The 9,930-nt window shown below is 34.2% G+C and overlaps 1 non-coding gene across 1 annotated transcript; it reads right to left on the bottom strand.

The window, feature by feature from the left end:
• Positions 1-3,713: 3,713 nt before the first annotated feature.
• On the bottom strand, positions 3,714-3,835 carry LOC145293576 (U5 spliceosomal RNA). Its single transcript, XR_013869739.1, has one exon. It is a non-coding gene; the product is annotated as a U5 spliceosomal RNA (small nuclear RNA).
• Between the last annotated feature and the right edge of the window lie 6,095 nt (positions 3,836-9,930).

Below are 9,930 nucleotides of genomic sequence, written 5' to 3'. Positions count from 1 at the left end.
ACAAACCACTTAAAAAAGAGAAATTACGAGTTTTTTATATTTTATTCGCAGTGTTGTGTTACGAGTGTCAAAAATTCCCCCAAAATTCTGATACACCTTTTTTTTTTTTTTTTACATAGGCATCATCACTTATCAAGGCCAAGAGGCCACTCAATGATAAGGGTTAAAGAGTGTACAGAAGAAATTGGACAATATAGTAACCGTTAGTATGGAAATTCGGTAAATTTGTTAACTTATATGGAACGGCTCATCCAAAACTTGTTTACGTTAGACTTGAAGACAAGACAGTGAAGACACTCGTTACCTTTAATGCATCCAAAACCAAACTCCTATCCTTACATCATCAACGCTCTGATCCCCATCCGGCATCAATTGTGATGGATGGCTCTCATCTGGGAGAGGCCCCGTGTTTTGACAAGCTTCTGGGTTTGACATTTACTCCTGATCTGAAATGGCACACGTACATCAAGTCTGTTGCCAAGGTTGCTGGAAAGATGGTGGGATGCTTCTACCGCTCCAGAAGATATCTCACTACTGATGCAATTCTCTATCTATATAAAAGCCAAGTACGTCCAAGGATGGAATACTGTTGCCATATCTGGGCAGGAGCTGCAAAAAACAGCCTATCCTGCCTTGACAGAGTACAAAATAGACTTCGTAGCTTAGTGGGGGATGCCCTTTTCTCTACCCTGCAACCTCTCTCCCACAGAAGAGACGTTGTGAGCCTATCGTTGTTTTATCGTTATTTCCATGGCAGGTGCTCGTCTGAACTCCAATCTCTGGTCCCCCCTCGCCAATCTTTCACGAAAAACACCCGTCTAGCCGAATCCACTGTGAAAAATTTCCCCCACTCTATATCTGTGCCTAAATCAAAACGTGGATTCCATGAACAAAGCTTCTTTCTTAGAACTGCACGCCTGTGGAACTCTGTTCCGTCTGCCTGCTACCCACCGGACTACAACTTGGATGTCTTCAAGTCCAATGTTAACAAATTCCTAAAGAACCGCCACTTTAAGTAAACACTTCATCAAATCTTCACACTAACGTAATGTACTTGCAATAACCCTTATCCTTGAGTGGCTTCCGGGCCTTGATAAGTGGTGATCACTGTGAAAAAAAAAAAATATGTACAAGTACCTTTCTTTATGGAATGAAGTTCTCCGAAAAAAAAAGCACTTAATTTGACCAAGTACTTTATTTATTTATTTTTTACAGCAAGAAAACAATTTGTTATGACATCGATCAAAAGGTAGTTATGTTTCGATTTTTAGGAGGAAAAACTATTATTTAAGATGGGAAGGTGGGAGTCGGCACTTTAGAATGAGTTATCTCCTCGTGACGTGTTCTAAAAATCCAAACATGGCTACCTTCATCGCTCTGTCATAAAAACGTGTGAAAAGAAAACTACTCGATCAAATTAAGTGAAACTTTTTTTATGAGAACTCCATTCCATGACGGGTACGTACAATATAACATTTTTCCCCCCATATTTTATTATTTTTTTTTTTTAATGTCTTGATTAAACTGTATAATTACCAGGGAAACAATTCTTTTAAATTTAAAAGCGGATTATCGGTTCCTTTAATAAATGTAAACAAAATATGATATCATATTACCAATGGAAGTCTTATATTGAAATTAAATAATATCATGGAAAAATAATTAAATGACAATAAAGAATGTATAATTTATGTAATAATAAATTTAACTTTTTAAATCGTAATAAATCTTGAATTATGTATGGATTAAAAATCAGGTTAAATCAGCAATTAATACAATTGCGAGTTTCATATAAAAATTTAATAAACCTATAAGCATATGGTGGTGCCCGGAAAACTCGTCTCGGGAAAACTCGTCTCGGGAAAACCCGTCTCGGGAAAACTCGTCTCCGGAAAACTCGTCTCCGGAAAACTGGTCCCCTTTCGCTAGGTAGGAAAACTGGTCCCGTATTGAATAAATACCGATTGAAAACACATTTTATGATCATTCTTGAAGGAGATATTATTTTTTAAAATAGACTATAGCCCCCCCCCTAATATTTTTAAAAAATATTTTTACTTGTTTAATGTTTTCTTTTCTTTTTTTTTTCTTTTAAATAAAATCGATTTTCTAAGTGTCCGTTTTCTACCTAACTGGCTAAGTTCTTAGTGGTTTCACTTCTTTTAAAGCGTTTATTATGTTCATACAAAGTTAATTACAATTTTTTTTTTGTTCTTATTTTAACGATGTTTTTTGGAGTCATAAAAACAATAATTAAAAACAAAACCAAAAAATTAAAAAACAGGGAGCGATTCGATTTTTCGTTACTTTTTTGTTTTGTTTTTTTAATTATGATAGTTTTTTTGTTGTTATGTTTTTGTTTTTCGGAGGGAGATATAGTTTTAACCCCCCCCCCCACTCTCTCTCCCTCTCTCTAAATTATATTTTGAAAAATATTAAAATTTATTATTTTCTTTTTAAAACCAAATCTCCCTCAGTAATTTCTTTAATTTTCTATTTTTTAGCGATTATCAAGACCCCTAAGATGTGATATACCGGACATTATTTCTAGTTCGGGTTTGTATTACTGTACACATAGATTCGAAAAAGTTGTCAAAAAACAAATATATAACAAATAAATGTTATCAAAGGCAAGATAAATTACTTTTCTACCAAACTGGATATAATTTTCGTGTTTTTATTTAATTTAACATGTTTATTCAGCTCAAAAAGCATACAGTGTTTACCGATGTATTGGAAAATTCAAAATAGCGGCCGACTCTCTCTTTAACACGGTAAGTTCGGGAAAAGGTGTTATAAATAATAAACTAGACAAAATACTATTAAAAAACCACCGAATATATGTCAAGTTATGTCACGGTAACATATATTGAAAAGGTATTATAAATAATAAACTAGACAAAATACTGTTAGAAACTCGCTCAATATATGTTACTGTTCATAAAAATTGTATATATATACACATGTACATAAAAATTGTATATATACGCACATCACATGTTCATAAAAATTGTATATATATACACATGTACATAAAAATTGTATATATACACCCATGTACATAAAAATTGTATATATACACACATGTACATAAAAATTGTATATATACATACATGTACGTAAAAATTGTATATATATACACATGTACATAAAAATTGTATATATATACACATGTACATAAAAATTGTATATATATACACATGTACATAAAAATTGTATATATACGCACATGTACATAAAAATCGTATATATACACGTATGTACATAAAAATTGTATATATACAGATATGCACATAAAGATAGTATATCCATATATGTACATAATTTTTACAAAAACGCTGGAGAATTCATTTATTAAGTAGATTTAACTTCACGGAGTGGATGCGGTATTGTGGTAAATGGTGCTAGTCAAGAATAACTTCACAAGTTGTATAGGTAATAAGCAAACCCTGCACCCATCCCCCTCCCCCAATTCCTTAGGGCTTCATGCCTAAGTTTCTTGTTTGTAATTTTTTTATTTTACTGTTTTTCAACCTTAAATTGTACATTTTTATCGGCAATAAACTATATACACAGGATTCTAATAAACGTAATATCGTCTGTAAAAGACAAGGAGACGATATGAAGCGAAAAAGAATAAAACAATAACATAAACATAAACGCTAATGGAGGAGATGTGAGGTAAATAATAATCTGTTATTAAATTAATTATTACCCTACAATGAAGTAGGGTTTCAAAAATAAGTCTATAGACTCATTGATTGTTTCCGGCCACGGAAATCTTTAGTAAAAGGCGAAAGATTTGTCCGCTATTAATGACCGGGAACCAGAGAAACATGACTTTTTATACATCCAGCACACTTACTTATTATAACTCTTCATACAACAACCGCTTGGCTTACATTTTCTTTTCATCAAAATTAATAATTAAATATTATGTATAAATAATTTCCTACTAAAGTACACAATTTTAGTTTATATTAGAGATTAGTTAATTGAATAAATTGTGAGAAATACGCTATAACGATTAAAATAAATTAAATTTTTCTCTCTCATACCGCTAGTTAGTATAATGACCTTCACCTTTGAAAAAGATGGGGATTGTCAGTGAAACACGATTTGAATACACGTGAGTCACACGTGATTTCGACCAGTTGTCATAGCAACCTAAGTTCACCTTGGCGTCATTTTGACAAACACGGGTCTGTCTTCATTTATCAGAGATGAGGTATCACCCAGCTCTGTTATAGAAGGTGTAATCCCCCATGAATTACCTCCACCTTCTGGAAAGGAGGAGGTTTATTGCCAGTTTCCTGAGGCACATCTACCGGGAAATGCCGCCGACGGTCCATTTTCGACTATTTTTGTACCATTCTAAAGTGCCCTCTCGGGGGAGATGACTTTCCACCCACGTTAAACTGACTTTATATCTTTCACTTCTTTATCAGCGAGTAAAATAGCGGTATATCACATGGAATTCAATTTTCTATCATATCTTCAGTGTTAATCTCTATATTATTTCGATTGTCTGTCTGTCTGTCTGTCTGTCTGTCTGTCTGTCTGTCTCTCTCTCTCTCTCTCTCTCTCTCTCTCTCTCTCTCTCTCTCTCTCTCTCTCTGTATTATTATTATTATTATTATTATTATTATTATTATTATTGATCCATCGATTTATCGGAGAGGACCTATGTGTTCAGTGGTGTCCGTGCGTCTTTTAGTCTGGACGATTGCCCAATAACCGTCCATTAGTTTTTCCTGAAATTTTGCCACAAATTGTATTTCATTAAATAGATGTGCACAGTAAAAAAATTCTTTTACGAAAATTCCTGTTGCATCCCCAGGTGCTCAAAAGAGATCAAAAATGTCCCAAAATGGCCAAAAATGGCACGTTTTGCCGCATAACTTTTGATCCATCCATTAGATTTTTCTGAAACTTGGCCAAAATGTGGAGCCCATTGTTCTTTGTGTAACCCTGGCAAAATTCGAGTTTGTGTCCCCGGGGACATTAAAACACATTAGCTGTCTTGAATTATAAAAATTTCTCCAAAAATGTCAGGGCCTCTTATACATATTATATTATGTTATGTTATATTATATTATATTAAATTTCTCTTTATCTGTTATAATAAATCGAAAAAACGATTGAATATATAGAAAATATTTGGCAATAAAAATTAGAAATACATATTAAATATTAATTTATTAGAAACTTAAAATAAATATGTAAATGATCTTGAGTTTGTTTGGGGGCGTTTGATAACTAACCTGAATCGGTTTTTATATTTTGATACTTAGGATATATATATATATATATATATATATATATATATATATATATATATATATATATATATATATATGTGTATATATATATATATATATATATATATATATATATATATATATAGCAATTCTAGGACTATCATAACTGGAAATACTGAAAATGGTCACTCTTCACTGTACGGTGAAAGAACAAAATATAGTCAAACCAATCAACAAAATCAAAGTCTTGGTACAGATCTATCCAGATCAATTCGACAAAATAGGCTTTATGCCTGGACATGTCAAGTTAACAACGAGCAAAAACGTACAACCTCACATTGACCCACCAAGAAAAACCCAAATTGCCCTAAAGGACAACATAAAACAGGAACTAGACAAAATGGTCAGCAACAAGATCATTAGAAAAGTCACAGAGCCAACAGACTGGGTTTCCAGCCTAGCTTATTCACACAAGAAAGATGGAAGCCTGAGAATCTGTCTAGACCCAAGACGCCTTAACATTGTGCTAAAAAGACCACACCATGCAACCCCTACAGTGGAGGAGCTAACACACCACTTTGCAGGTGCCAAGCTGTTCTCTAAACTTGATGCCAAAGCTGGTTATTGGTCCATACATTTGGATCAGGAATCTTAGCTGCTAACGACATTCCAATCCCCTTTTGGCAGATACTGTTTCCAGAGATTACCATTTGGTTTAAGTGTATCCCAGGACATTTTTCAAATGAAAATGGACCAGATACTCGAACAAGTTGACGGAGCAATTGGAATTACAGACGGCATTGTTGTCTATAGTAAAACGGACAAAGAGCATGATAAGATCTTGTACAGGCTCATGCAAGTAGTTGCAAAAAATGGTCTTGTGTTTAATTCAGCAAAATGCAAAATAAAATAAAAAAATATATCTTTCTTTGGAATGATATATAGTGAAAATGGTGTTAGCCCAGACCCAGAAAAACTTAAAGACTTACAAGACATGCCATATCCAACATGCAAAAAAGAACTACAAGAATTCTTAGGCCTTGTCACATATTTATCACCATTCATCCCAAATTTGGCTGACAAGACACATACATTAAGAGGCTTGTTGAAGAAGACGTTCCTTTTCTCTGGGAAGAGCATCACAATGTATGCTTTGAAACACTTAAAACAATAATCACCAAAGACTCCACATTAACGTACTTCGACATGAATGAAGTATCAATACTGCAAACTGATGCGAGTTTAAAAGGACTTGAAGCAGCATTAATGCAAAACAAAAAACCTATTGCATATGCATCAAAGTCTCTAACAGACGCCGAGCAACGGTATGCATGCATAGAAAGGGAACTTCTAGCAATTTTATTTGGTGTACACAGATATCATGTCTACCTATATCGACGGAAGTTCAAGGTACACACTGATTATAAACCCTTGGTCATGATACTACAGAAACCACTGACCAGTGCACCTCCTAGGCTACAACGAATGATGACCAAATTACAGGGATACCAGATACAAATAGAATACATACCAGGCAAAGAAATGACTGTAGCTGATACACTAAGTCGCCTCCCCAGTACTCAAAACACTGACATGATCGACTTAGATATTCGAGTTGACTTGGTGAGATTCGGGAGCGAACGCCTGAATGAAATAAAAAAGGAAACAAAGGCTGATCCAATACTCAACCAATTACATGAAACCATAACAACAGGATGGCCAGACTCAATTAAGGAAGTACCACCGACAATTCGGTCATACTGGTCATACAGAGATGAGTTATCTATCAGTGATGGCATAATCATGAAAGGCTCAAGGATTATTATTCCTGAAAACCAGCAGAAAACTATCCTGGACCAACTACATTACAGCCATCAAGGTATCGAAAAGACACGTCTTCAAGCTGTATACTGGGAGCGAATTAACACTGATATTGAGAACATGATCAAAAAGTGTTCAATATGCCAGGAAAACCTCCCAGCACAACCAAAGGAAACTTTACAACCACATGACATCCCTAGCAGAGCATTGGAAGTTGTTGGCACTGACTTGTTCCACTGTAACGACCAGGAATACCTCATAATTGCCGATTATTATAGTAAATTCCCAATCATACGGAAAATGAATGGCATGGCTACAAGCATTTTCAGAACAGGGTATTCCCACCAGAGTTATTAGTGATAACGGACCACAGTACTCCAGTGAAGCATTTAAAGAATTTGCTCAACAATGGCAATTCGATCATATCACATCATCTCCAAGGTTTCCTAAATCAAATGGTTTTATTGAACTACAGATTCAAACCATTAAAAGAACAATAGTCAAAGCAAAGCAAGCAAGAAGAGATGTTAACCTTGCAATGCTGTGTTTAAGAACAACGCCTATCAGCCACAAACTTCCAAGCCCAGCTGAACTTCTAAACAGTCGCATCATGAAATCGAACCTGATTGCAAAAATCGCGAATCACAGATTTCCCAACCGTGACCATATCCACGAAGAACTAAAGCACAAACAGGATATACAAAAAAACCTATCACGACAAAACAGTCCATGACTTACCAGCACTTGTCCCTGGACAACACGTACGTATGTGGGATAACCAAACTGGAAAATGGAAATCAGCAACAATTCTCAGCAAATGTACAGAACCTAGATCGTACATCCTCAAATTGCCAGATGGATCGTCAAAAAGACGTAACAGAGTCCATATCAGAGCAGATGGAAAAGCAACCCATAAACATATTCACTTCAGTGACCAAACCCAATCTCAATCTGGACTCCCTAACACAAGCATCTCAAACCAAATAAACACTAAGAAACACACACCAAACATAGCAAGACATGGCCGTGAAATCCATAGGCCAAACAGATTTAAACAATAAATATCTGAACAATGTGTATTACTTTTCTTCCTTCTGGTAAGGGGGATGTAGTGTTATCATAGAACTACTTTCATACGCGTAACAAGTAAATCATAGCGTATGAATATTGATGTCAACCGCCTAATACATACGTATTTGACAACATGGCGTAGACCTCTACACACGTACATTCAATCTCTCTTATGTAAATATGTCAATAAAGTTCTATATTAAATAAAACCACAAGTTGGTTATCAATTACTTATAACAACAAACTTAAACCAACGACATTAAACCAACGACACACCCCGGTATATAATATCACTAAAACAATCAATAACATTATCCAACCTTCTATACCTGGTAAATACTGCATAAAATCTACCACCGACTTCATCAACCTTCTAAAATTAAATTCCCCCCACAAATGCATAACTGCATCCCTCGACGTTGAAAACCTCTTTACTAACGCCCCCATAAATAACACAATTAAAATAATTCTCAGTCAAGTATATAACCACAACACAATACCCCCTCAAGCTATAAAACCCAAAACCCTTGAAAAGTTACTATTAAAATGCACCACACAAGTTCCCTTCACTGACACTAATGTGAAAACATACATCCAAATAGATGGCATTTCAATGGGATCACATCTAGGCCCTACATCCGCAGAATACTATATGACCCACCTCAAAAACAAAATCTCCTCAGATCAAAAAATAAACCCACTATCTATGCCCGATATGTCAACAACATATTCATTGCAGCCAAATCTGTACATGACAGTAAAAACTCCAGCTAAACCTAGAAACACACTCTGTCCTCAAATTTACACATGAACCAAACATAAATAACAAAATACCATTTCTCAACGTATCAGTAGATTCAAGCAACCCCAACTAAATACATAACCTCAACATACAAAACCTACCAACAATAACGCAATACTTTTAAATTACCATAGCAAATGCCCAGAAAAATATAAAACTACCCTTATAAAAAAATTTGATTCACTGCTCATACAATATAGCATCAATCCGACAAATGTTTTACAAAGAACTAACAAACATGAAACAAACCTTAATAAACAATAATTTTCCCAATAAAATTGTCGATAAGCACATAAAACTCTATTTAAACTCATTCCACAATAAAAACATAGACCCTTACCCTAACAAAAACGATACTATCAAAGTATATTATAAAAACCAACTACACACTAACTACAAAACAGATGAAAAAATTAATAACAAACCTAATTAAAAGATACACCAGACCCACTAACCAGAACAAAAAGTTCAAACTAATAATCTATACTAAATTTAAAACTTCCAATTTAATAATTAAAAACAATAATAATACTAACACCACACTAAACCAAACTAATGTAGGGTATGAATTTATTTGCTTCTTCGAAGAATATCTCTGAACCGACACTAAAAACTCATACAACGCATACATAGGCCACACCACAACAGCACTCTCCTGATGACTAACCTAACATTTAGCTGACAATAGCGCCATAAGACAATAACTAACGTCCCATGATAAAAAAACCTACAGTCGTCTGACATTAGTAATATCTTAACTAACAATACTAAAATTCAATACCTTAACAACTGCACACGACAACTAAAATTACTAGAAGCTATACTTATCAAAAGACTACAGCCTCTTTTTAACCGGATATCATTTAATGCCGGGACAAATATATTAAGAGTATTTAATAAATAACAAGAAACTAAATAAAATAATTATAAAATAAGAAAATCGAAATTAAAAATAAAATAATTCGCCCCTAACTA

This window comes from Euprymna scolopes, chromosome 14 (genome assembly GCF_053919585.1).
Source record: "Euprymna scolopes isolate OS-2025 chromosome 14, ASM5391958v1, whole genome shotgun sequence".
NCBI classification, from domain to species: Eukaryota; Metazoa; Mollusca; class Cephalopoda; order Sepiida; family Sepiolidae; genus Euprymna; species Euprymna scolopes.
Note: the sequence above shows the minus strand (reverse complement) of the source record. Positions and strands in the feature narration are given on the sequence as shown.